The sequence below is a fragment of the Lissotriton vulgaris genome, chromosome 7 (assembly GCF_964263255.1).
Source record: "Lissotriton vulgaris chromosome 7, aLisVul1.2, whole genome shotgun sequence".
NCBI lineage: Eukaryota > Metazoa > Chordata > Amphibia > Caudata > Salamandridae > Lissotriton > Lissotriton vulgaris.
Genome location: NC_141695.1, coordinates 259,548,142 through 259,556,643, shown reverse-complemented (window position 1 = coordinate 259,556,643; position 8,502 = coordinate 259,548,142). Strand labels below are relative to the sequence as shown.

General features: G+C 43.8%; 1 pseudogene; it reads right to left on the bottom strand.

Annotated features, from left to right (window-relative positions):
- Window positions 1-7,669: 7,669 nt before the first annotated feature.
- LOC147701329 (large ribosomal subunit protein uL23 pseudogene) lies at window positions 7,670-8,151 on the bottom strand (annotated as a pseudogene).
- Between the last annotated feature and the right edge of the window lie 351 nt (window positions 8,152-8,502).

The window sequence follows — 8,502 nt, the reverse complement described above, 5'->3', positions numbered from 1 at the left end:
AGTTAAATGCCACCTGTGGACTGCAGTACCTATTGTGACATTTACAGAATGGGTCTAGGAAATATGCCTTCATGCCTATACATAACTTGACTGCAGGAGTCTAAAAGCCTGCAGTCACATATTTTAAAAAGAAATCTTTTTGATTGGTGGGAAACCTTGCTTTTGAATATTAATAAGTCACCCCATAGTACATCTTGTTGCCCACAAGGTTGGAAGCCTGATTTTTAAAAGTAAAACGTGCAAAATTAAAGTTGGCACATTACTCCAGAGGCCAGGTTCTAAAGAATATTTTCACCGACAGGGCTGTAGCTGAATCCTGGAAAAAGTAAATGTCCAGCTTATAAAATTTATTTCTGAAGCTTTTGAAAGGAACCATGCTACAAAAGTCATTGATAGACTATTCCTATTATTTATTAAAATCACACTTCAAAGGCGAATTCAAATTTTTATTAAAAGTTCTGTTCTGTGAATTTATAGAGTGCGGCTAGCCACCTGTAAAGGTATTTAGGCGCTGAGTAGGGCAGGCAGGTCTGGGGGGTGTGGGGGAATAGATCATGCTGTTTGGTCTAGAGGTGTCATGTCTTGAGGTTCCTTCAGAAGTCCATGAGGGAGGGTGAGGTTCTGAGGTGTTTTGGAAGGTCTTGTCTGCGAGGTATGACAGTATTTAGCGGAAGCAACATTTAGAAGGTTGCCCAGCAGATGTCTAAGTGCCTGATCTTAATGAGGTTTGAAAACGGCTACCTGTACCGAATAATGGCTTAGTCATGGTGACAGGATGGACTGGGTGTGGGGGATTTGATCCCTGTCAGCTTAGAAAGGATAGCTGGGGTGGATGCAGGAACTTCATTTACTTGAAAGAGATAAAGGTGTGGTCTAACCATACATAATTTAGTGTAACGAGAGACCTGAAGATGGTAAAGCCTTTGTCCCCAAGGCCATCACTAGCCAGGCTGGCTCCGAAGCTAGTGAGAGGGAAGCAGACCCCAGAACTGGTTAGCAGTGGACACAGTAGAGTGAGCTATGCACAACGGAGAAAGTACTCCTCATCTTGGATTTTAGGAGTCACATGCACTGTTAGATTGTTAACAGTAGGGCAAACAAGAACTGCTGAAAAGGTGGATAGGGTTGCCCCCAGAGACCTTTTGCATATTGGTTAGGGAGTGTCTAGAAGTCACTACCTCCCACTGGCTAGTAAAAACATAACCAAAACACTTTCTGGACCTGCAGAAGATCCGAAGAGGACAACCCCTTCTATCTATGACCTAAAAGGAGCCCTTAAAGGCAGAACTTGCTCCCTCTTATACAAGGACAAAGAAGTAGGAGACCTCCAGTGTGGTCAAAGGGACACAACAATCTGCAAGAGGCCTTTTTCCTGAACTTACTAGATGGCCAATACTAATTCAACCTGGACTGGACCTTGCTGGTGGACTCTGCTGGAGTGAGTCATGGCACCTGTATGCTGTCAATGAAGTTCTGATAGCCTTAAAAGTGATTCAAAGGATCTCCTTCTGAAACCCTTAAAAGTGGGAATGTTTAGACTTCCAAGACCTTATTAGCCACCAGCAGAGAGAAAAACCTTCCGGGGATACAACTTCAGGTTCACCTCGAGGCAGGATTTTGAGCTCCATAAAAAAAGACTATGTCAGAAGGTAACACCTTTGAACCAGGATGAACCAGCTTGATTTATACAACCTGATCACCATCACAGTCAGCCCAAAATCACTTCTACGTCCCGGTCTGCCACTCCTATAGACAGACATTGGCACTTAATGCATTTTGGTGTTATTTTATTTAAAACCTTAAAAATTCGTATCTCCAGTTCCTTTTGGATTTTAGTTGTTTGGGTGTCATTTTGTTTACTATATATGCTAATTTTGTTTGGGGTCCTTATTGATTAGTGGTTTTACTTTTTACTCTTGTTGTACTGGATACTTTACCCATTGCCCTTAGTTGAACCTGCATCCTCAGTGCCATAGCTACCAAGGTGTTGAGCTCAGGTAAATTGACTTTAAGGTTCATCCTGACAAGTTAGTGTTATTATTCTTTGAGGTGGGTGACAACACACCCCAAATAATAATCAATTTTACAACAAAGCCACATTTAATGCAAAAGCACCTCAAACTACAGCCACATGCATTCTGTGGGAAACAGCCTATACAATGCTGTCTAGGCCACGCATGCCTCAATAATGCAGGCTTTACAGAGCATGCCTTTACCGCGCAAATGTTTACAATGAATATGCCTTTAACACGTATTCCTTTACTGTGAAAATGTAAGTATTTTGCAGGTAAGTATAAAACCATTATGAATATATTTATAATAGGTGTGTTTTACGGTTGGGGGTGAGGGTACTGTGTGGCTAGGGTATCTTTATGGTTTAGGGTGGGTAAAGGTATTTTGGTGGTAAGGGTATTTTTAGGGTTTAGGGTGGTTATAGGTATTTGGGTGGCAAGGGTATTTTTAGGGTTTAGGGTGGGTAAGGGTATTTGGGTGGCAAAGGGATTTTTAAGGTTTAGTGTAGGCAAGGGTAGTAGGATGGTAAGGGGATTTTGAGGATTTAAGGTAGGTGAGAGTATTTGGCTGGCAAGTGTATTTTAGGGTCTAGGGTGGGTGGGGATATTTGAGTGACAAGGGTTATTTTAGGGTTTAGGGTGTGTAGGGGTATTTGGGTGGCAATGTGTGTTTTAGGGTTTAGGGTCTGTAAGGATATTTGTGTGGCAAGATTATTTTTTTAGGGTGGGTAAGGGCAATTGGATGGAGGGGGATTTTTAGGGTTTATGGTAGGGGTGTTGGGGTTAATGGGGTGTTGGATAATGTTACTATATATAACCAAAGGTTACAGGGATGTTATAGTTAGGCTGACATTTTGCTCGTACAAAACAAGAGAAATTCAGCAGTTACAGTTATTGGAGCTAAATATAACTTGCGCCCCTACAATGCACTGCTTATTACCTCACATATTACATCAGTCATGACATGGTCAGTGACATCACTGATGACATCTCAAATGACATCACTGATAACATCATCCAGTGACTGTGAGTGTTTTAAAAAAATTTTTATGTATTAAATATATATATACACCAACATGTATAGGTGAGTCAATGGGTGTATGAGTGCCTGATAGGATGATTCAGTGGGTGCATGACTAACTGCATAAGTGACAGATTAGGTGTCTCAGTGAATGTATGGGTGAGTGACTGGTTGTGTGAATGTCTGTATCTGTCTGTCAGTTGGTGTCGAAGTGGTTGTTTGGGTGTGTGAGTTTCTGTATGGGTGAGTGATTGGTTGTCTGAATACGTCTATGGATGTCTGAGTGTCTGTGTGGGTGGGTGAGGGGAGGTGTGACTGCCTGTATGGATGAGTGCGTATGGATAAGTCAGTGGGATCTATGGGTTAGTGAGTGTGTGTATGTGAAGGGCTGTAGGGGTGAGTGAGTTTGTGTGTATGGCTGTGTCAGTGAGTGAGTGCATGTGTTAGTGGTATATGGGCTAGTAACTGGATATGTGAAAGGCAGCATATGTGAGTAATGGGGCATGTGGGTGATTGTGAGAGTAGCTGTATGGGTGAGTGTGTGCTTGTGTCAGTGAATGTGTAGTTGAGTGAGTATGTTAGTAGGCGACTTCAACTACTGGTACAAGGATCCCTTAGAGGGCCCTCAATCAGCAGAACTGACTGACCTCCTGTCCAACCTCAACTTCAAACAATTGGTACTCTCCCCTACTCACGAAAAAGGACATATACTGGATCACGTGTGGTCTAACACTACCTGCGTGACCCCCCCACTTACCCTGCCTTGTCTGTGGTCAGACCATACGATCCTTAAATTTGAGATTCATGTCACTCAAAACAGAACCACTGTGCCAACTACTGGCAGACTAGCTAGGAATTGGAATGCTTTGGATAGGACTGCTTTTTTACAGTCTTTAGCTAACGATGTCCCTTCTTTGGACAGTGACATAAATCTGTCAGTTGCTTCTCTAACCGATTGGCTACAAACGGCCAGCAATCTCCATGCCCCGTATAAAAAAATCAAACTTGCTCGGCGCACAGATGCTAACAGATGGTTTTCTGCCGAGTTAAAAAACAGGAAACTGGCTCTCCGTCAGCTCGAGCGCCTTTGGTATCGTGACTATGACACTGAGAAAAAAATCAAATATACCAGGGCGAGGAAGGAATACATGAATGCCATCTCTGCTGCAAAGGTGGAGTACTTTTCTTCTCGTATTCTGGACTCATCAAATAAATCCAAAGACATCTTTTCTGTCTTCAACGAACTGACCAATCTGGAGAATGTTCGTCCTAAAGTAATCCCCATCCAGTGTCTGTGTGATTCACTCAACTCCTACTTTAGTGACAAAATCACAGACATAAAAACTAGCATTCCTCAACCGAAGACCCCTCTCACTACTGGTATGGCAATAAGGACAGGATCTGCCACCCTTACCAACTTTCAACCTATAACCTACGATCAGCTCCTTGAACTAACGATAAGAGTCAAATCTGGCTCCCCATTAGACATCTGTCCCCCTTGCATCTTGAAAGAATGTTTCTCCACTTTCCCAACCCCTATTCTTGCCCTCTTAAATAACTCCCTTTCTTCGGGCATTGTCCCGTCTACTTTTAAAGAAGCAACGGTTATACCCCTATTAAAAAAAACCGGGGCGGATCCTGGATGCAAGGCAAACTTCAGGCCCATCTCCCTACTGCCTTACTTGTCGAAAATTCTAGAGGCACACGTGGCGAAAAATCTCTCTAACTTCCTGGAGGAGTCCTCTTGCTTTGACCCTCACCAGGCCGGATTCCGGCCAGCACACTCTACGGAGGCAGTGATCACCGCAGTCTTGGACACACTCCGAGACTGCGCAGACAGACGTTCTCCCCAGGCCCTGGTACTACTGGACTTGTCGGCCGCGTTCGACACGGTCGACCACGACATCTTGATCGACCGTGTCGGACAGACCGGCATACAGGGGGTGACGGCCTGCTGGTTGAGATCCTTTTTGGAGGACCAATCCCAAGAGGTGCGCCTGGGGGACTTGACCGGTGTTAAACAAGCCATCCCATGTGGAGTGCCACAGGGCTCCTCCCTGTCACCTCACCTTTTTAACATATACATACTCCCCCTTATACAAACCTTGAGGGACAAACAGGTGAGAGTTTATAACTACGCAGATGACCTGCAGCTACTCTTCACCATTGATAACTCCGAAGACTCTTTGAGTCATTTCCAGTCAACCATGAGGTTTATTAAATCCTGGATGGATCAAAATCAATTAAAATTAAATCCAGGTAAAACTGAACTGGTACTGACGGGGGACAGTGCTAAGTACTGGGGCCCTCACTATTGGCCTGCAGACCTGGGTCAAGCTCCGCAACCATCACCTTCGGCTAAAACGCTTGGAGTCATTGTGGACAGTGATCTTTCACTAAAAACACAAGTGGGACAAGTGGTCTCCAAATGCTTCTACCAACTAAAAAAAATCAGGAAGGTCAGGCGTTTATTAACGCCTGAAGCGATTACCCAGGTTGTGATCGCCACTGTCCTGTCCCACCTGGATTACGCAAATGCCATTTACCTAGGTCTCCCCAACTATTTACTTAAGCGCCTCCAGATGGTGCAGAACTATGCTGCTAGGCTGATTCTAAAGCAACCTAGATGGCAGGCTGCGACTCCTCTTCTCATCAAGCTGCATTGGCTTCCAGTCATACAACGCTGCTATTTTAAAGCAGGCTGTATGGTCTTCAAGTCATTTCATTGCAAAAGCCCTAAATTTATCAATCAACTGATCACCAGACACGTCTCCTCCCGTAACCTCCGCTCACTCCATCTAGCCCTGCTCCAGACCCCCCCCCTTTAAACTCAAACGCTCTGGTGGACGTAGATTTGCAACCCTTGCCCCCTGTCTATGGAACACCTTTCCCCTGGAGATCCGATCTTGCCAAGACCTTCTACCTTTTCGGAAAGCTCTGAAGACCTGGCTCTTTAGACAAGCTTTTTAATCCACCTCCTCCTCCACCTTGGGTTGTGTTACTGTCAATTTTAGCGCCAAGAAACTAATCAGTGTTAGCGCGCTCTATAAGTGACTTAATAACATAACATAACGTATGTGTTAGTGTCTGTATGTGTAAGTGGCTGTGTGAATGACTGTATGGGTGAGTGAGTAGGTGTGTGAGTAACTCTATGGGTGATTGACTCAGTGTGTGAGTGGCTGTATGGTTATATGAGTGGATATGTCAGTGGCTGTATTAGTGAGTGGGTGTGTGAGTGCCTCAGTGAGTGAGTGAGTGAGTGAGTAACTGAGTGAGTGAGTGAGTGAGTGAGTGAGTGAGTGAGTGAGTGAGTGAGTGAGTGAGTGAGTGAGTGAGTGAGTGAGTGAGTGAGTGAGTGAGTGAGTGAGTGAGTGAGTGAGTGAGTGAGTGAGTGAGTGGATGTGTGTGTTGATCCATGAATCAGTGCGTATCTGTGTAAGTACTGGTAAGTGTGTATGAATGGGTTTGAGAATGGTAGTGTGGAAGTTAGAGTGGGTGTATGAAAGGTTATATGGGGTGTGAATGGGTGCATCAGAGATTTTGTGGATGATGTCATCAGTAATATCACTGACCGTCCCATGAGTGATGTAATATGTGAGGTCATAAGCAGTGCATTGCTGGGGCACGGAATATAGTTAGCTCAGCTAATGATAACTGATGAATTTCTCTAGTTTTGAATGAGTGACATTTCAGCCTAACTATAACGTCCCTCTAGTGTATCCTTTGTTTTTTTTACAGTGAATAGATATATATATCAAACATACATTTGCTCCATTTAGGGGGTCTCAGGCTTTAGCAGGGTGGCTTCAACAAGGTGGGAATCGAGTCTCTTGGTGACATGTAAACACACAGCACTCCACCGAAGACACACGTCAAAGCCTTATTCCAGGATTAAAAGTGCTTTACTACACAAATGTGTACTTGGCAGCCTGCTGAAATACCAGTCCCAATGTGTTTCTGCTCCGCTTTGGAGCCTGGATCACGGGTGAACTGAAAGTCTATGCATTGAAAATGACCATGTGTTTTGATGTCTCCTTTAAATAATAATTCTGGTCATTCTTACCAGCGTGCACAGCGAACATCAATGAGTCATTTAATCTTCTGCATTGTTAAAACAAATCCTTGCCCTGAAATAACACTGCATAATATCCTCATTTGTGCAAGTTCAGTGCGCAGACAATAATTCTGCGGTACGAATGAGGGAAATAACTTTATAAATGAAGACTTCAAGTGAAATGACCATTTCTTTTGCGACATGCCCATTGTATAAACCAAGGATTTTGTCATAATATCTTGCTCCCAAAGTACTCCAGGGCAGCCCATGCAGGGTTTTATTTCAAGGAAGGACTGAGTAGCCCTGTACATGTTCTGGAATTAAGGGGCGTTTTTTGAAATTATCTATTGAAGATGAATTACAAGTATGTGATATGAAAACATAAAAAGACTGTCACAATATACGCCAAAACTACTATTAAGTAGATATAATGTATCACATGTTGACATGGTGGCCAAACTATGTAGTATTTACCACAATAATGGCGCAGGCCTCACTTCACTACCCCTGAGAATCCGCCAATGGGAGAGTTGCGAACAGTTTAAACACAGTGCTGAACTGTCCGGCATCTACAGAGCAGGCTTAGATTATGCCAATTGTGTTAGCTAAATCCAGTGCATCATAGTCTGGAGCTAGACGCACATATGCCTTCTTCTCGCCGTCTGGCCTGATCAGGGTGTTGACCTTGGCAACATCAATATCATAAAGCTTCTTTACAGCCTGTTTGATCTGGTGCTTGTTAGCCTTGACATTCACAATGAAGACCAGCGTGTTGTTATCTTCAATCTTCTTCATGGCAGACTCCGTGGTAAAAGGGAACTTAATAATCGCATAATGGTCAAGTCTGTTCCTACGAGGAGGACTCTTCCTGGGATACTTCGGTTGCCTCCTTAACCTCAAGGTCCTCGGCCTCCTGAAAGTGGGGGCTGTCCTAATTTTCTTCTTCTTGTGACTGTGTACTCCCTTAAGAACAGACTTTTTAGCTTTCAAAGCCTTGGACTTTGCTTCAGTTTTAACAGGGACAGCTTCCTTCTTGGCCTTCGGTGCCATGTTGGGGGTGAAAACACAGTGAGATGTGGTCATTTTCACTTTTGACAAAGCAATGACAGAGGCGAAATGCGAAACGTGTTTGCTTGACATCAATAAACGAATCTTCTAGCAAGATCCCCATGAGTTCCTGTCTCTTCCTTGTGGAGTCTTTCTGTGTGTGTGTATATATATATATATATATATATATATATATATATATATATATATATATATATATATTGCAACACTATCGTGGGTTGCCTTTTCCCTGTGGCACATCTGACAACAACAAGATGCACGACGGGATCAGTGGTCCGCAACAGAGACTACTGTGACGTCAGCGCAAGTATGTGCAGCAGCTGGGCCTCTCGTTACTTAATGGGAGG